At 36.7% G+C, this 21,359-nt stretch overlaps 1 pseudogene; it reads right to left on the reverse strand.

Annotated features, from left to right (window-relative positions):
* Positions 1 to 6,400: 6,400 nt before the first annotated feature.
* On the reverse strand, positions 6,401 to 20,943 carry LOC131919888 (glyceraldehyde-3-phosphate dehydrogenase-like; annotated as a pseudogene).
* Between the last annotated feature and the right edge of the window lie 416 nt (positions 20,944 to 21,359).

Consider the following 21,359-nt stretch of genomic DNA (forward strand, 5'->3'; position numbering starts at 1 on the left):
AAAATCCGTACTGATGTAAAATACGTAAGATTAACAGTTGTTTATTTGGATTAAAGTAGATTTAATAATCTGTCCCAATACCCCATCATTTTTATATCATAACCCCCCTCCTTTTTTCATAAAGAGATTGACTATGAACAATAACAATTTGTAACCAAACTCCCAAACAAAGATAAATATTCATAATCCATTTTTGGTATTGTGGGTGTAGTTTTCTAGGCTACTTCTTGCTGATTGGGGACCTGGTAGACTTTCAGGGACACAAAGAAAATTTTAGGATTATAGTCAAGTCCTGACTGGAGTAGTCTGTGAGGCTGTATTCTCTGAGCCATTTGCCTTGAGGCTGTTCTGGACGTTGGATCATCTGGAGATCTCAGGGGGTCTTTCTTGATGGAACCATATTAACCTCGAAGGAATCTACAGCTTCTCTTCTTATGTGGAAAGAGAAGGAAAACCTCTTTTCCAAAGCAACATATCCTTAGACATAAATTTTGAAGTAAAGATACCTTAAAACATATATATGTGTGTGTGTGTGTGTGTGTGTGTGTGTGTGTGTGTGTGTGTTTAACTCAGCAGCCTGAGTTAAGTACAATCAAATATCTCTCTCCAGTTAAAAATTCCAAAGACAACATAATTCAGACTCTCTGTGTAATTTACATCTTTACATGGCTTATTATATTTTTTATATATTATTTTTAAGACTTTTATTTTTGTGACTACTATATCCTTTCTCTTCTCTCTCTTAAGCCTACGTACCTTATTATACGCAATGTAAATTGTTCAGAGTTTTATTCCATCTGGATCTGTCTTATTGTGAATCTGTATCCATTTTTTGACCATCTATTTAAACTGCAGTTTGGCTAGGACTAAAGCTGTAACACCACTGGCTGCCAGCCCCACCCCATTAGGATTTTTAATATGACACAGGTACTAAAGAGTCATGCTTATCTCCCCAATTCTGGGAAGCAGTATTAAGCAGTATACCTGTGTTTTTAAGCCTGCAGCTGTGCTCCTAAGCCAGCAGGCAGTGGCTGGGAAAAGCCTCTTTGTATCATGGCTCAGCCCATCAGAGATACCAGGAATCCTCAATGTTGCTGCTGAAGCCCGTTATGGCCAGGGGACATGTCTCTGTACTGCAGCCTACCCAGAGTGACATGAATTAGGAAGCTGTTCTTGTCTCCATTTTAGAATCCCTTTTATAAGTTTTCTCAGGTTTTCAGGTGGAAATTCTTGCTATCATGTTTGGCACCAAAATGTAGCTGGAAGTTTTCTTGTGTCCTACTCGGCCCTGAGCTCCTCGAACCACTTATAAAATAATCACTGAGAGGCTTAATATTAATTGCGAATTATTTGGCCTATGAATCAGGCTTTTTGCTAGCTGTCTCTTATAACTTAACTCAACCCATAACTATCAATCTATGTATTACCATATGTTCCATGGCTTTATCTGCCTCCATCCTGATCTGCCATAGATAGGACAATGCAGCTTTATTTTTCACCCAATCAGTGCAACACATATTCACAGTGTACAGAAAGATATTCCATGGCAGAGCAGGGAGAAATCAAGTTGGTGTATTTTGGCTTAGAGTTTGAAGGGCTCTATCCCACCATGACAGGGAAAACACAGTAGCAGCAGTCTGAGGCTAGCTGGTCACACTGAATTGACAGTTTGGAAGCAGAGAGTGAGTAAGAAGAGAGGCCTCCCCAGCAGTGACCCACTTCTGTGAGCAAGGCTCCACCTGCTGAAAGTGATAGAGGATTCCCATCTGCCACTCTGGCTAGGACCAAGTGTTCAAATGCAGATCATCTGGGACACTTCACATTGAAACTGCCACAGTCCATCACAATAACTCTAAAATTATCCCCTCTCACTCCAACCTGGAACATGGAGGTGCAGTTGACATCAGTCCCCTTCCAAGCTTTAGTTCCCCAGGTTCCAGGAAATTGTATGACTGAATTAAAGTTTCAGTTTTCTTCCAGAGACCTCAGTCTTCTCTTGTGTTTGAGAAGCACGATATTTGTCTTCCAGTTCCTGCTTAAATTTCTGTCCTGACGGTAGACAAATCCTAAAAGGTCTTATTTAATAAAAACCTGGAGACAGATGTAGGTGTGAAAACCTGAGAGATCAGAAGATTAGGAAAAGCCACAAGCTAACTTAACCTCACTGATACCTCCGTCTCCAAAGAGACCTACTTCCTGTATACCCATACCTATATGCCTTTCTGTTCTGTTCTATCATTTGCTCTCTCCCTGCCCAGCTCTGTCACTTCCTGTCTGTCTGTATAGACCTCCAGACCTCTATGATTAGTGCTGAGATTAAAGGTGTGGGTCACCATGCTTGGCTCTGTTCCCTGTGTGGCTTTGAACTCACAAAGATCCAGACAGATCCCTGCCTCCTGAATGATAAGAAGGAAGGCATGTGCTACCATTGCCTGACTTGTATGTTTACTATAGTGGCTGGCTTTTTCCTCTGATCCTCAGGTAAATTTTATTGAGGGACATAGTATTTTGGAGAACACAATCCATCACCAAATTTCCCCTTTTTTTGTCTAAAATAAAAGAGTTATGACTAATATAAGAAAAACTAAATACAATAAGTATAACAACTATATACAATATATACGGACAATGAATACATCTATACCACAATGTCTAGTCCATTTACATTTGTCAAATTCCGTGAAAATATTCCATTCTATCCTATTTTGGTGAATCCAAAATGTACCTAATTCACTTTCTATCTTATCTTGTATTACCAACAGAAATCTTTCCTATGATGTCTTTCAAATTTATACACTTTACACCTCTTAGTGAGTTTCTTTTCTGGAATATTTTAACAAGAAAATATATAATATCTAATCTTCAACTCCCTCAGAGTCCCAAGAAGGAAATAATATTATCTAGTAAAACAGGAAGTGCAAATAAGTGACTTCCAAAAAATGTGAGTTATGACAGAAACAGCCTCTGCAACATTGGGGCATCATCTTCAGCCTACAGGCTTAGCAAATCTAACAGACTCATTTTTCAAGCAGGATGTATGCAAGGCCTACAGCTCGACCCCACATTTAGTGTGAGTATTCCATGTACCAGATAAACTGTGTCATGTCATGATTCAGGATTTTAAATTCTGGAAATTGCTGGTGCTTTTAGAATTCAGCTTCCCATTTTTCTGTTTGTGAGTGGCTTCATCTCCTTTATTAAATGCCAGTCTACCATAGAGAGGCCAGACTGAATCAGTTTATTTACTCCTTCAAGAATAACTGTCTCAGCTACTGTTCCACTGCACACCAGGAGCCATTGGCCCACTGTCTGTTCAGCTGCCTTCAAAGCAAGGCAGCTTTGTTTCTTTGTTTATGGATTGCAAAGGCCAATTCAGTAATGATGCCATATTTCCCTGGCCTCAGAGGATGCCTGTTGAAAAAGCAAAGTGAAACCATACTTGTCTTGGTAAGGATCAGCAGTCCTTTGTTTTGTGTCCTGCTTGTCCATTTTGGACAGCATACTGTCAGCAGTCGATGGGAGGGTACTTTCTTGCCCAGTGGTTAACTTTTACCCCAGTGAAAGTTAATTCCATGTGGAGGTTGAAAATCAATAATTCAATGCCCATATCTTCTCTGATGTAGTTTGGTACTTCCAGGGGCAGGCATGTCTCATAGTCATAAAAAAAGAAAACATGGCAAAATTGAATGTCTTCTCAGGATGAAAACTCTGAAGAAATTTGGAACAGGAACATGATACCCTAAGACAGCAAAGGTGATATATTACAGCCAGCAGTTTACTGAATGACATAACCTCTTGAATTTATGAATAAAACAAGCACATCCCCCATCCCTCTTTTCTTCATCATTGTGCTTGAAACCTTAGTAAAAGTAATAAATCAAGAGAAAGAAAAAGAACCATTCACAATTTCTCCTTTTAATATAATAGATTACGTACTTAAAAAACACAGAAACATTTGATGCTCACAGAGTATCATAAATTCAAGATGGGAACAATTTCACAGCTTCATGTTTAGTTTGTGTTAAGCCTTGGTATTCTCTTTTTTAAGGAATGAATGTATACATGCAGATATAGTGTTGGATGATTCGGGTGATATAGAAAATAAAAATGCAAAAGCAACAGAAGATATTAGAACAGGCACAGACAAAATGATGGAGAAATGCTTGATTTTCCTAAATATCTTTTGTGGACAGTCCTGAGTATATTCAGAATTATTTGTGCATGCACAATAATTGATGTTTGCTGGCAGGACATCAAAATAAAGATGAAAGACAGCTTTATTGAGCAGCAGGAAGCACTTAGGTACACAGCATGACAATAGGAGGGTCATCTGAGATGATTGCTCAGCAGAGGATAGAGGTCATCTGTGGTGATATTTTATTTGTGCTGAAATGTGGTGATATTTTATTTTTGCTTTAATAAATAAAGCTTGCCTGGAGATCAGAGGAGGAAGCCAAATTCCAAAAACATTAGCAATTTCCAGAGCTTAAAATCCTGAATCATGACAGGACACTGGCAGAATTCAAGTTATCTGACACATGGAATACTTGCACCAAATGTGAGGATGAGCTGTAGGCCTTGCATACATCCTACTTTACAAATAAGATACGCTAAGCCTGTAGGCCAAAGATGATGCCTCAACATGCAGAGAAACCTCGGGTGACTGTCAAGGAATCTAGCTGTTTTTGTCAAAACTCACATTTGTTTTTTGAAGTCACTTGATTGCACATCCTGTTTTACTAGGTAATATTATTTCCTTCTCGAGTGGCTGAGGGAGTTGAAGATTAAATAGTTGTAATTATAGTTTTCCTTGTTCAGAAATTTCAGAAAAGAAACTCATTAAGACGTGTTAAGTGTATAAATTTTAAAGACATCATAAGATAGTTTTCTGTTGGTAATACAAAATAGGATAGAAAGTGAATTAGGTACATTTTTGGACTCACCAAATATGATAGAATGGAATATTTTCTCTGAATTTGTCAAATGCAAATAGAGTAGACATTATTGATGTATTTACCTTGTATATATTGTATACAGTTATTATATATAGTTTTTATTATATTAGTTATAACTGTTTTTCAATTTTTTATTAGAAAAAGGGGAAATATGGTGTTGTTTTATTTGTGCTTTAAAAAATTAATTTGCCTGGAGATCAGAGGAATAGGAACAGCCATTAAGTAAACAAAGGAGTCAGGCAATGCTAGTACATGCCTTTCACCTATCACTTGGCAGGCAGGAATCTGTTTGGATCTCTGTGAGTTCAAAGCCACACTGGAAACAGATCGAAGTGTAGTGGCACATGCCTAAATTCCAACACTTGTTAATCATGGATGTCTGGAGTTTTGTACAGACAGACAGGAAGTGACAGAGCCGGCAATGAAGAGGAAGTGATGTAGCTGGACAGAGAGAGCAAATCAGATGTCAGAACATCAGGGTATATAGGCGTGGGTAGACAGGAAGTAACTTGCATTTGGAAGCTGTAGAGTTGGTGAGGTGAGGTTGCCTGGTGGCTTTCCTTATCTCTCTAAGGCTTTCATCCCCATATCTGGCTCTGTGTTTTTTATTTAATAAGACCATTTAGAAATTCATCTACAGTCATCATCCCTCTAAGTAAATGCTTTTCCCTGATTGCACTTCCATCATAGGTAGGAACACCAAGCATTATGAATTTGCATTCTGAGGATTTATTATTAAGCAACAAATTAATCATTGACCTAATCAATACCCTTCACAGCCACACTGAATTTAAACTTCTGTTTTCTTGGATCCAGAGGGTTTTTTTCTTGTTTTTGTTTTTGTTTGGTTTTGGAGAAAGAACATAAGGGTGGATAGGGAGCAAGAGAGGATCTGGAAGGCCTTGGGGATATATGAAATATGTTTAAGTTAATAATAATAAGTAATCAAATATATTTCAGTTAAAAATTATTTTAAGTAAAAAGTATTAAGAAGGAAGTGACAAGTTTATCTTTCATTATCTGTAATATTGTTTGATGCTATATTTATATTTATATTTTTATTTATATATTTATATATACTTATATTTATATTCCTAATGATATGTAGGTATAGTTCATTGTTTAATTACTCTATGTGTTTTATTGAATGAATATCAAATTTATGTATTCATTTTCTTATTCTTGGATAATTAGGCTTATTCAGCTGTCCATAATTATTTACAATATAATAACAAACACTAAACTTTTTGTGGGTTTAGTGAACTTTATTGATGGTATTCAAGAGAGTAGGGATCGCTAAGGCCCTCCCTTTCTTCTGGGATTCTGGGATAGAAACTGTGAGGGAGATGCTCAGTGTTAGAGGCTGAGTTGGTACAGGGACTGCTTCATAGTCCAGGACATCTCTTGCTCTTGTGTTCTTGCTAGGGTAGGTGGTCCAGGCCTTCTTACTCCTTGGAGACCATGTAGGCCATGAGATCCACTGTCCTGTTGCATTAGCTGTATTCATTATCATACCAAGAAATTACCTTTACAAAGTTGATATTGAGAGCACTACCAGCCCCAGCATCATAGATGGCAGAGTAGTTATCACTGTTAAAGTGGCAGGAGATATCCTCATTCTCAGTTTAGCCTGCAATGTCCTTAATGGGCCCTTGGATGCCTGCATCACCACCTTCTTGATGTCATCATATATTTGGAAGCCTTCTTCAGGTGACATGTCAGAGCTATGTCAGACAGATTGTGGATAGGAAGACAAAATGGCATGCAAGTGAGCTTCTGATTGAGCTCTGGGATGACCTTGCCCACACCCTTATAGCACCAGTGAATGCAGAAATGATGTTCTGGGGTATCACACCACAGCTTCCCAGAAGGACCATCCACAGTTTTCTGGGTGGCAATGATGTCTTGGATTGCCATCATGAGTCCTTCTCCAATGCCAAAATTGTCATGGATGATGTTGGTCAGAGGGACTAAGCAGTTGGTGCTGTAGGAATCATTGCTGACAATCTTGAGTGAATTGTCATACTTCCCATAACCCATATCCATCACAAACATGAAGGCATCAGTAGAAGGGGCAGAGGTGATGACCCTTTGGGCTCCACCTTTCAAGTGGCTCCAGTCTTCTCTACTGGTGAAGACACCAGTAAACTTTACAACATTGTCCCATCCAATATGGGCAGGCTCTTGCTCCTGGAAGACGGTGGCAGTCTTCCAGTTCTCAGCCTTGTCTGTGTATATATGATAATTTCTAAATCTCTATATGAATATTTTCAACTCTCCTAAGTATCATCAAACTGAATAGCTACAAAAGTAATTACTACAACTATCACAGTAACACTAGCTACTTATAGTACCACCTGCATATGTGGTGATATTTTATTTGTGCTCTAACAAATAAAGCTTGACCTAGGGATCAGAGGAAAAGGTCAGCCACTATATTTAATATTGAGGTTAGGCAGTGGATGCACATACCTTTAATCCTGGCATTTTGGAGGCAGAGATTCATCAGGATCTCTATGAGTTCAAGGCCATACTGGGAACAGAGCCATGCGTGGTGGCACACACATTTAATTCCAGCACTAATTAACCATAGAGATCTGCAGGGTCTGTACGGACAGACATTAAGTGACAGAGCTGGTCAGTAAGAGCAAGTGATGTAGCTGGGTGGAGCGAGGAAGTAAGATAGCAGGGCATAGAAAGATATATAGGCATGAGTATACAGGAAGCAGCTCTCTCTTGGGCTGAAGATTTCCAAGCAGTAAGAACTTGTGGCTATGGCTTGTTATATTCTTTTGATCTTTCAGCTTTCATCCCAATATCTGGCTCAAGGTTTTTTATTATAAGACCTTTTACAATTTGTGTTACATGTATACTTTGAGATTGCATTATTTTCTTACATCTGTGGTGATATATATTTTCCATTTAATTTTTGTTAAGCTTAAGAGCGTGAAATAGTATCAGAAATACATACTCCTCATTTAAACATTAATAATAACAGAAATAGACTCTCTGAATCACATTCTTCAGATACCACCACATCCCAACCTCACTGTCTAATTATGTTTATCATTAATATCTCTGAATACAAACTTTTTTTTGTTAACTTGTCCATATGAAATGGATCTTAAGATTTTTCACAAGAAAGGCAGTATTCCCCACATGGAACACATTCTTGTTCCTCACTCTCTTTCATGAACACTGCTCTTCATGTTCTTATAAATTATCACAGCACATATTCAGTATCATTTTCTATGATTTCCCTCTTTGTTCTTAAAGCAACAATTATTTTATGCTTCTTAAAAATTTTTTAAAATGTTATTTTATTAAAAAAAGAACAACAGCGTCATCTTTAGTGGTTGTAGGTAGAATACCATGATTTGGATGTCAATGAACTCTCTCCAGCTTGAGAATAATCTAATGCCCTCTTCTCTGCGTTGCAGGTGCATTCACTCACTTACAAACCCCCCACAATTTTGATTAACCTTTTAAAAAGAAGTTATACAGATGTAAAATATGTATGGGAAAGTATTTATGATATCCATTAAATGTTAAAATTAAAAAGGAACACAATGAGATGCTAGAATATGGAATATATCTTAGACTATAATATAAAACATAAAAACACCCATCCACTAGAATATAAAACACTGATGGCACGAACTTCTGCTAAGAAGGAGAAGCAGGAATGCTCACATACTATGGATAATATAAAAAATAAACTACTCAGGAACTTATAAAGCCAGGTAAAATTTCCTAAAAGTACAAAAAAGAGGCTTATTATAAAACAAAATAGATGACTCTCTTTGCCTCATCTAGAAGTGTACAAAATATTCTTTGTAGGTAAGTGAATAAGGAAAGAGTGGACTATCCATATAAAGTTAATAATTAATCATCATTAATAATAAAAAGCCCACCATGAGAAGACATGTTAGAAGCCTAAATGAAATCTGAATGAAGTTAGTCTAATAGATCCTCCTGCTGTATCAAAGCAATAAAACAAAGCATTGGAAGATATAAATCTATAGTGAAAGAAAATAGTAATTATCAGGAGCCATTGCAGGAAATCAGGAGCCATTGCAGGAAATGAGAGAATACAAAATGATTTTAGAGCATCAAATCTATCCTGCAGGAGATCTTTAAAGACAGATGAATATTGTTCTTCTTTATGTGTATGATTACACAATAGATGGTTTAAAAACTCAACAATTAAATGAGGGGTTGATCAACTTAGCTGGGATTGATATAATGTCAACTATCATCTTGATAATTCTTTGTTTTATCCCTAAAAATGTTGATTGACATGAGTGCCAAGAAACAGCCCTTAGAAAAAGTTACTAGAGAAACTCTTGACATTTTAACTGGTAAGTTAAAAGTCTTAGAAAAAGTTACTAACACAGATAATAGAGATATTCAGATGAAGACAGAGAAATTGAAAGGAGAACCAACCTCACCAATACATTATAAAATTAGAGAGGAACAGTCTAATGTTATGAAACAACCAACTTTAATTTATCCCATCACCTTACTGGAACACCTTTCAAATGACAGGTATTCCCAAGGCTATGTAAGAGATGACTGGATTCCTGTTGAAATATTAGAGTTGAGGAGATTTAAGGAAGTGATAATCTCATATGGTATGCATTCACCTTTTGTAAATCAGCTGTTAAATTCATGGTCAACTAGTAATAGAATTGTCCTACAACACTGGAGAGAATTTAATATGGTAGTATTGGAATGTGGTCCTCAATTACAGTGAAGGACCTGGTAGAAAGATGAGGCTAGGACCATTGAACAATATACAGTTATAGAAACAAATACATAGTTTTAAAAAATAAAGACTTTAAAGAGACAGTAAAATTAATATAAAAAATAAGCCACGTAAAGATGAATATTACACAGAGAATCTGGATTGTGTTGTCTTTGGGATTTTTAACTGCAGAAAAACATTTGATCATAAAAGATGTTGAGTTAAACCAATATGTATATTTTAAAGATACCTTGACTTCAAAATTTGGATATCAGGATATGTTGCTTTGAAAAAGAGTCTCTGCTTTTGTTCCCACAGAAAGCTAAAGGCTACGGATTTGTTCCAGATTAAGATACATCAGGTTTGACCAGCAAAGACCCCCTGAAAGGTCTCCGATGACACCATGGCCCAGATGATCCAACATCCAGAATGGTTTGAAGGCAACTGGCTCAGATGATACAGCCTCATGGACTATTCCATAATTCTAAAATTTTCTTTGTGTCCTCATAAGATACAGCGCCCCCCTCCAGCAGGAAATAGTAAGAGAAGCTACGCCCAAATTCCCAAATTATATGTAATTTTACTTTGTTAAGGTTAGAACCTTCCTTTTTGAAAAAAAAGGGGAAAATGCTGTGGGATGGTCTGTATGTCAAGTGTGTTGCTGATTAGTTAATAAATAAAACACTGATTGGCCATTGGCTAGGCAGGAAGTGTAGGCGGGACAAGGAGGAGAATAAAGCTGGGAAGTGGAAGGCTGAGTCAGAGAGACACTGCCAGCCACCACGATGAGAAACAGCATGTGAAGATGCCGGTAAGCCACAAGCCATGTGGCAAGGTATAAATTTATAGAAATGGATTAATTTAAGCTGTAAGAACAGTTAGCAAGAAGCCTGCCACTGCCATACAGTTTGCAACCAATATAAGTCTCTATGTTTACTTGGTTGGGTCTGAGTGGCTGTGGGACTGGCAGGTTCGAGAGATTTGTCCTGACTGTGGGCCAGGCAGAAAAACTCTAGCTACAGAACAATGAAGTAGGTTTAGAGGTATAGAAATCTCCCAAAGTCAACTTCTTGCAGAGGAAGATTATACTAATGTATAAAGACAGTCTCTATATGATGACCACAACCTGACTCTTTGCCATGCAGCAGCTTTGAATGCTTGAGACAGAATTGAAGATGTCAGAAAGAGAACTGTGTCATTTACTAGGACCCAAAAGAAAGCTTGACTGATCTTTTACAAAGACTGACTTCAGTTTTAAATATAATGAAACAAAATTCAGAATAGTTGTATCTTTGGCTTTTAACAATGCTATTTCACAATGCACAAGGCTAATTACGCTTTCAAAGGCAAGATCAGCAACTGAACAGGCAATGGACCTATAGCTTCTGATGTGCAGTGGAACAGTAGATGAAACAGTTATTCTTGAAAGAGTAACTAGTCTAACATCTCAATGGCAGACTGGCATTTAATAAAAGAGATGAAGCAACCCACAAGCCAAGAAGAATGGGATTCCGAGATGAAGCCACCCACAAGCCAAGAAGAATGGACAGCCGAATTCCAAAAACACTAACGATTTCCAGAATTTAAAATCCTGAATCATGACAGGACATTGGTGGAATTCAGATTTATCTGGTACATGGAAAACTCACACCTAATGTGAGGTCAAACTGTAGGCCTTGTGTACATCCTACTTCTCAAATGAGTCTGTCAGATATGCTAAGCCTATAGGCTGAAGATGATGTCCCAGTGTTTTGGAGAAACCTAAGATGACTGTCCAGGTAGCTGGCTGTTTCTGTCAACTCACTTTTTGGAAGTTGCTTGTTTGCACTTCATGTTTTATTAGGTAATATTATTTCCTTCTTGGGTCTCTGAGGTAGTTGAAGATTAGTTTTCCTTGTTAAGAATTTCAGAAAAGAAACTAAAGAGTTGTAAGTGTATAGATTTGAAAGACATTATAAGATAGTTCTCTGTTAGTAATATAAGTTAAGACAAAAAGTGAAACAGGTACATTTTGGACTTACCAAAATAGGATAGATAATGGAATATTTTCTCTGAGTTTGTCAAATGCAGATGGACTAGACATTGTTGAGATATTTATTGCTAGTATATATTGCATATAGTTATTGTACTTATTGTATATAGTTTTTCGTATATTAGTTATAACTTTTTTCTATTTATTAAAATAAAAAGGGGAAATGAGGTAGTATTTTATTTGTGCTGAAATGTGATTTTATTTGTATGTTAATAAATAAAGTTTCCCTGGAGATCAGAGGTCAAATAGTCAGCCATAAATAGAAGTTAGCAGGTACCCTTAATCTGATTACATGGCATGCAGAGACTCTGGGTGGTCAAGGACACAGCCAAGCATGCTGACATATGCCTTTATTTCCAGTACCAACCATAGAGACCTGGAGGTCTGTATAGACAGGCAGTGATGAGGAAGTGATGTGGCTGGGCTTAGAGCCAATGAAAAGGCAGAATACGAAGGCAATGAAAGCACAGTTTAGACAGGAAGAAACTCTCTCTTGGAAGCTACAGTGTGGTACTAAGATAAGATAGTCATGGCTATTCAGTATTTCTCTGAATTCTTTGGCTATTACCCCTGTATTTGGCTCTGTGTTTCTTATTTAATAAGACTATTTAGAAATTCATCTACAGGGCAGGGTTTTGTTTTTGCATTTCCAAGATAATAAAGGCATCCATCTAAGGAATCTGAAGACCACTGGACAAATGAGACATCTGCAGCAAAAGACTGAATCATCCAGAGAAAATGTCCCAAGAAAAAGAGTAAATTGGCCTATTGGTATATCCCATTTCCAATAGGATAAAATTTCATAAATCTTCCCAAAACATTTGTTTCTACTGTTTTTTATAGACACATGAATCTAATGGTCTTTTTGTAGTCCCAGTTCAATTACAAATTAAAACTGGCTTTGGAGTTGGAGCATGGCTCTCTCCTTCTCTAAACTCAAGCATGCTTGTTAAAAGAAAAATCCAAAATCTACGTCTCATGTTGGAAGAGCTACCTGATATATTACAGAAGGAAAACCAAAATTAAGGGACTATTCTATTGCTACTAATCTCACGATCCTCTGCTTTTATTTTGACTCTTTGAAACTTTTCTTAAGGTATAAATATTATCTCAATATTTATAAAATTGATATGCATATATTTTGAACCTTTTGTATAATATTAATAGTCATATAGTGTACTAATTCTAGAAAAAGTCATACAGCTTCCTGTACAAGATTTCAGGTGTGAGTCTCTATCAGGTAACTAAGAACTAAGTTTTTTTACTCTAGATTTACATAACAAATTATAGTCCTTTACCCTCTTTGAGATCTGCTGCATATGACATTTGAAATGTTTAAGCTTTCTACAGTGATCCACAACCATGCCTAACAGTGACCATTGAAGTGTCTAAGAAGAGGATGGAGTCCCAGAACAATGATTCCACCTGGATTGTGGTAACACCACCAAGCTGACACACACCACCCAAAGATATACTTTAGACTACAAATTGCTCAGGACAATTTTAAGGTGGCTAGCTGAGATGGTCCAGCTTCATATACTACTCTATCCAGGAACTGAGATAATCTCTTCACTTTCGCATTACAGGACTGGACAACAAATGATATAGCTACCTCTCCCAGGACTTGACAATTACCTCATTTATTCAGGGTCATCTAAAAATGCTATCATCCCCAGACAGCATGAAGTAACTTAGAGAACATGATGCCCACATTCCCAAGAGGTGAAGTGGACAGTTTTTGGTCATTCAGTAGGTTGTGGATATTTGTCATTGTTTAGGGGGTTGGTTACAAATTATTATTGATAGTGGTCAGGAAAAAAGCTGAACAAAGACTTTAGATTCAGGGATCTCATTCTAAAAAGAAAAGGGGGAATTTAGACATAGGATAAATGGATAGATTTATACTTTTAAACTAAAAAGCAATTATTAGTCTTAACTACTGTACATTGGTAAGGATTTTTGTATATTGATACAAATTTAAGATTACTTTTATTATACTGTATATATGTTTCTACTCTTGCTTAAGATATTTTTGTATATTGATACAAATTTAAAGTTATTGTAGTTATCACATAATGTACATACAATTCTAATCTTGCTCTAGGTATTGTACCTATGCAGCTCATTTAGCAATGTAATGTAAATTTCTAGTCCTTGAATGTTATTACTACAAAGTATTTAGGATAATAAAGAAATTCAGGTTACTAGTGAGTCACCTATCACAATCAAACTTTTAGTCATGTTAGGCATGTTTTTAAGGTCAAACAGAGATTCAGTTTAGATAGACAGGTGGTCTTCAAATACTTCAGGGATCTAAAAATTAAAGTATTTAAGATGTTTTGTTACATAAGGTTCTTTTTTATGATAATGAGAATGTCTTCTCCTGGAAGAACCAATCTATTTCAGAGAAGATGATGTGCATCAAAGAAACTCCATACGGAGTTAACTATTTTGTGACGAAAGTTATCCACTGGGCAAGAAAGTGCCCTTGCCTTAACTGCCAATAGTATGCTGTCCAAATTTGACAAACGGCACACCAAAGAATGTTACTGCCAAACCTTGCCAAGACAAATTGGGACAGGTCTACAAAAATCCTGCTTTACAGAAAAGTCTGTCAGTTATTATAGGCCTGCAGGATGAAGAGGGATTCCCCAACATTGCAGAGGAACCTTGGGTGACTATTCAGGCAGCCAGATGTTTCTATCATTTCTTAGATTTGGAAGATGTTTGCTCTACACTTTCCATTTACTCAGGTAATATTATATCCTCTCAGGTCTCTGATGGAGTTGAAGAGTAGATAGTTATAGCTTTCCTTGTTAACAAATTAAGAAAAGAAATGCACAAAAAGGTGTAAAATATATAAGGTTCAGAGACATAAAAAGATAATTTTGGGTTAATAATGCAAGTTAGCATAGAAGGGAAATTAGGTACAACATTTTGGACTCACCAAGACAGAATAGATGATGGAATATTTTCTCTGCCTTTGTGAAATGCTATGGAATAGACATTGTTGATATAATTATTGCCCATATATATTTGAATATAGTTATTGTACTTATTATGTACAGTTTTTCTATGCTAGTTAATTTAAAGAAAAAGGGGGAATGTTATGTGATTTTTTTTTGTGTTCTCAAAAAGAAAACTTGCTTTGAGTCACAGGGCAGAGCTAGCCCCTATTTAACCATAGAGGTCTGCAGGTCTGTATATACAGGAGACAGGAAGTGATAAAGTGGATCGGAGGCAGGATCTTTTCCCCTTTTGTTGGAGGAAGGACAGAAGTAGAAAGTCACTGGGGGTGGTATCCATGCTTCTCTGCTTTTTCAAGTTTTTATGGCAATATCTGACCCCTGGTTTTTGTTGATAAGATTAATTATAGATTTAGGCATCAGTTGGGCTTTGAGATTTCAGAAGACCAAGATAAACCTGGTATTATTCTCTTCTTGCTGCCTGCAGATCCAGATGCAGAACTCTCAGCTAATTCTCCAGTACCATATCTAACTACATGACACCATGATTTCTGCCATTATGACAATGGACTAAACCTATGAACTGTCAGTAAGCCCTATTTAAATGCTTTTCTTTATAAGAGATGCTGTGGTCATTGTTTCTCTTCACAGCAATAGAAACCCTAAGACAGAAGTCAGTGCATGAGGCAGGGGTATTGATGTGATAGGTTTGATCACATTTTTGTTCCGAGGAATGTGGAGTTTGGGACTTTGTATTAGAAAAGCAGCTGAATGCTTTAAGCTGAATTGAATGGCCTATACTAGTAGAAGCATGGAAGACAGTGGTGCTGAGAGTGATTTGAACTGTGAGGGCCTGGTTCAACAGGTTTCAGAGATGCATATTAGCATGTAGCCTAGAGACAGTTCTTATGCTGTCTTGGTAAAGAACATGGCTGCTTTCTGCCCTTGTCAAAAAATTCTGCATGAGGTTAAATTGAAAAAATATGGCTTAACTGTTTTAGCAGAGGACATTTCAAATCAACGTAGAATTGACTATGTTGTGTGGCTATTAGTAGCCGCCCATCTTATGCAGATCCATAATGAAAAGATGTAAGCTGAACAAGGAAAAATAGTAAATGTAGGATTAGAGGCAGAAAGAAGTGTCAAAAAGTATAAACTGATTAAAGAAGAGCCTGATGTTAAGTGGACTAAAGGGAGTGGTGACCTCAGAGCAAGACCCCATCCAGCTAAGCTTCCATCTTGTGAAAAGGAATTAAAGAAGAGTGAAAAGGAATTAAAGAAATGTTTAGAGTCAGATGCGGTGGTGCACACTTTTACCCAGAACTCAGAAGGCAGAGGCTGGTGGATCTCTGAGTTCAAGGCAAGCCTGGTCAATAGAGTGAATTTCAGAGCAAGCAAGTTTAGGTAGCAAAAGAATCCATTGAAAATAGAAAACTGGTGAAGATATAATTTGAACAAGGTGACCATATTCCAGCTCCAGCAAGCCCCAGAACTTGGCATGTTTGACCATTTGCTTTTGGCTTTAGAGTCAAGGATACACCTAAGGGGTTATGGAATCTCCTTCCATGGCTGAGGGAAGAAGCTGAGGCCAGGCATATGTCAGGGATATTCCTGAATGGAAGTTTATGGAGGCCACCGTGTGTATTTATGAAGGTGAATTGTGAATTTCCTTGGAGACACCAAGATGTTAGGGAGGCCAGAGCTGTGAGATACCTGCCAAGGAAAATTGGTAACAGGGAGTGGTGCCAGCCCAAGGGCTGTTGTAGTAAAAAAAAAAAAGCTGAAAGGAGGTGGAGGTCTGAATAAGTCTTTGACATTAGACATGGAGATGCTGTGTTTAAAGTTTGTCCAGCTGGATTTTGGTCTTGTTTTGGTACAGCATTTCCTCACTATTATTTCTTTCCTCCATTTAGGAACAATAATGTGTACTATATGCCATAATATGCTAGAAGCATATAATTTTTTTACTTTTATTTACAGAAGATTACAATTAAAACTGAATGATTTTCAGAAGAGATTTGAACTTTGGACTTTTAAACATGGTTCAGACTGACAGACTGCGGGACTTTTGAAGTTAGCCTGAATGCATTTCTGGATTATGATATGGCTACAAGTCTATGGGGGCCAGGGAATATAATGTGGTGGTTTGAATGAAAATGGTACCTATAGACTCATAGTGAGTAGCACTATTAGGAGGTGTGGCCTTGTTGTAAATAGATGTGGTCTTGTTGAAAGAAGTGTATTACTGGGGTCAGAATTTGAGGTTGCATTTCTTTACAATAACAAAAACCCTACCTAAGGCACCCCTCTTCCATTATGTTCTCTTGAACATCAGAAATGATGGTACCATGGGGTGGTTTTCTCAGACAAAGGCAGGCGTGGAGTGGAGACAGCCTGATCCTATGTGACAGATTGTGTTTGCTGTAAATGATAGAGCCTATGAAACAAAGTGTGTTTGCTGTATATAGCAGAGCTGTCGAATGGGCCTGCACTTTTCATGGTTTGAGTAGGAATGGGCCTGTACTTTTGGAGCTAGACAACTACACTGTGAGTGAGTCCCATTGGCCAGATGTGCTCCATGATTTGCATTTATACTGCTAGATTTTTCATTTATTTTGATATTCTTCACTTCTTTCATTTTGGAATAAGACGTATTTTTTGGTATTTTACAAGACAAAGTTAAGAGACTTTTGACTTTTAAAGAGTCATTGCATATTTAATTGCTTTAAAATGTCAAGAGTATGGGACTTTGAAATTTTATGTAATGATGTTAAAATGAGACCTCAGGGACAAGGAATAGAAAAATTATGGCTTTAAGTGAAATGTATATGTGGCAAGTTGACAAATGGTAGAATGTCCTGAGAAGTCCCAAGTGAATACTTCATCAGTTTATCTTATGGAGATATCTCTGAGGAATTATCTTAATGGTTAATTGATGTAGGGTGACTCAGATACCTAAGGCATTGCTATTCCCTCAACTAGTGGTCTGAAGTTCTACAAGAAAGTTATCTAAACATTTCCTCTGAGAGGCCAAGGGAGAAGCCAGCAAGCAGTGTCCCACCATAGTATTTTAGTTCTTGCTTGAGTTCCTGCTATGAATTCTGTCAGTGATAGACTCTGAAAAAAATGTTATATATATATATATATATATATATATATATATATATATATATATATATATATATATATATTTAAAATTTCTGGCCTTTTCCTGTCACATTTTATTTTCTGTCTTTCATCTCCTGAGCTTTCCTCCTCTTTCATCCCCACTCCATTATAATCTATATAGATGCATAGATCTATTAAATCATGTATCATGCACTCAAACCATAGACCACAATAATCTGTGTTCTCTTCATATCACATGCTAATTTACACAGAGTGACTTTAGTATTGAATTTCAGAAAAAGGACAAAACACTAAATTCATATTGTTTCCAGATGCTGACTATGAAATATAGATGTATCAGATTAAAACAAAATAATTGACAAAGGCCTCTTATCACTAATGAAAACAAAGTGTCATATGTTTATTGGGGCATTAGTTACAGAATTCAGTACATGGGAGACATAGGCATGCAACAACAGATGAATAAATCATGAAATTGTGACAGTCACACATAGCACGTCATTCCTCAACTGTCAAAAGTAAGGAGTTCTTATCTTGGCTACAATATGGGTGGAGTTATGCCCAATAGTTAGTAACTAATCCTTGTAAAATCTCTCAAAATAGAACTACTAGCTGGACAATAAACATTTAAAGCAGAAGCCTATGAAAATTTTTGATACTCAGACCTTAACATTCTGCCCTCTATCCCAAAGTGTCATGCGCTTTTCGTAAAAGTCATGTAGTTCATCTTCAAGGGTCACAAAATACATTTCCAACACTATTTCAGAAGCCCAAGTTCAATAGGAGGGCAGGATAGAGATGGAATTTGGGGAAGGTTAAGCATAACACTACAGGCCTTATGAAAAGGTAAATGGAAACCCACTATTTCCTCAAATAGATACATACATTAATGGAGTTTTAATTTAAATGGAGTCACCATTTAACTCAACTGGAAGTAAGATCAATGTAAGGAGAAAACTATTACATAACCTCATTTACATATGGAATGTATTTTAAAGTGTCAATATGTACAGGCAGACTGCACGATATTATGGTGGTTACTAAACCTTTGTGGTAATAGAAAATGGATCAGTGTGAAAAAATAAAAAGTAACAAATATATAAGATGAAATAAAAATAATATGCAGCACAAGATCTCTATGTGGTAATAGTGTATTACATTCAGGAGTTTTTCCTAAAGCAGCTTTTGATATATGGAGGTAAAGGAAAATTTAATTTTAAATATACACACACACACACACACACACACACATATGTATATATACATACAAATATATATAATTAAATGTGTGTGCAAGTATTTCTATATATTAGTGCATTCAGTTTTGACAACCATTTTATCACACACCACACAACATGACAATATAGTCTTTTAGTTTGCACTCTCCATTTTATATTTAATTGCAAAAATGGACAGTATTGACCTCCAAGGCAGAGTTTTGACTGGAGGAACAGAGGGAACTCACAGAGGCAGTGAAGTATTTTTTGTCTGGATTAGGTTTTGAGTCAAGTAGTTATATTTATCCAAGCAAATTTATTGAACTATGTGTTTGTTTAATCTGTGCATATCACTTTTTCTTAATTACACTTTAAGTTATCAAATGCAGTAGCATTTAAGAATGAAATATTATTTCATAGAAAATGTTACCTTACTCTAAGTAACATTTTCCAGATTCAATCTTTGATCTACATAAAAGGCTGCATAGTATTCCATTGTGTACATGTACCACATTTTCTTTATCCATTCATTGAGTGGAAGACATTGGATTGTTTCTATTTCCAGGCTTCTGTGAAGAAGGTGTCAATGAACACTAGTGAACAAGTATCTGTGGACTAGGATGTTAATTTTTTCCAGTCATATACCAACAAGTAGTATAGCTGGGCATATGGTAAATGCATTTTTAGTCTTTTGAAGAGTGTCCATCCTGTTTTCCAGAGTGGTTACACCAGTTCCTAACAAGAACAAATGAGGGAGAGGTCTGCTTTCTCCAAAACCTAGATAACATTTTTTTGTTCACTTTTTTGGTTGTTGTTTATTTGAAACATGATGCCTGGGGTGACATGAAATGTCAAAGTTGTTTTAGTTTGCATTCTTCTTATTGATTAGGATGATAAAGACATTTCAAGATTGTATCAGCAATTTTTATTTATTCTCTTCAGAACTCTCTGTTTAGGTCTCAGTCAATTTTTCAAATGATAGTTTGGTTTTTGACTCTTCATTTTTAAAATTCTTTATATATTCTGAGTATTAATCCTCCATCCAGTGTATAACTGGAAAAGATTCTCTCCCATCCTGTGGATTTCTTCATTGCCTGGCTGATTGCTTATTTAATTGTGCAGGAGTTTTTTAGTTTTATGAAGACTCAGTTATCAATTTTTTGTCTCAATTCTTTAGCAAATGGAGTCCTGTCCATAAAGACAAATACCACACTGTCTTTCACATCTGTAGTTTTTTGCGCAGAATTCTCAGATGTGCATATACAACATGGAATAATCACAAACCAGAAAAGTAGTAAGAGTCCTTATGTTGTGGAAGGGGATTGGGAGTGAAGAGCAGGATAGAGATGATTTGAAGTGGGAATTGCAATAATGGAGAGGGGATCTGACTAGGGTAGAGGGTGGAAGGTCAATACAGAAGAAAGAGAAGGGACAAGGGACAAATAATAGGAAGGTTGTTTGTTAAGGCCTTAAGTAACTGTATTATTTTATATTTCCTTGAAATTATACACATACATGTACATACATATGTGTATGTATATATATGTATATGTATTCATGCACATATATACATGTATATACATATGCATGTACACAAACTTACTACATATATATATTTATATATAAACATATATATTTATACACACATCTTAAAGGAATTTAATCCACTAGGATTGACAATAATTCCCACAGAACCAGTTCCAGGCATGAGAAACCTCTTTTTGAATGATTGGTCAGGGTAGTCCCTGTGACTCCCAAAACAATATGGATTATAGACGTAACCATTGGTCATTCCTTAGTGCCTGAAGGTAGGCTGCTGTTGCTGAATACACTTCACATTTAGGACAAAGGACTCACATGACTTGAGCTGACCTCTTTCCAGCAGTATGGCTTCCATGGTTCCAGAAAATTTTATACAAACTGCCAAGGGAAGGAAACAATTAAACAGCCCTACCAAGCATCAAAACTCATGACTCATTTTAAAGAGAAAATGTAAACACTCAAAATTACAGATGCTATGTACTCCTGGAATAATGTAAATATGACAGAGGTTCAATTCAAGAGGAAATAAGTTCAATGACACTCACTGGAGATTTTTTCATGAGGGGTCAGACAGTCCCAGAGAGAGAGAGAGAGAGAGAGAGAGAGAGAGAGAGAGAGAGAGAGAGAGAGAGAGAGAGAGAGAGAGAGAGAGGGACAGGGCAAAGACAAGGGAAGAAGAAGGAAGACATGACCATAGAATGCTAACCAAGGCATTGGGAAAGGGAGAAACTGGGGACAGTCTCTCTTCACCTTCAAGTGTGCTCGGATGTT

Source organism: Peromyscus eremicus, chromosome 1 (genome assembly GCF_949786415.1).
Source record: "Peromyscus eremicus chromosome 1, PerEre_H2_v1, whole genome shotgun sequence".
Taxonomy (NCBI): Eukaryota; Metazoa; Chordata; class Mammalia; order Rodentia; family Cricetidae; genus Peromyscus; species Peromyscus eremicus.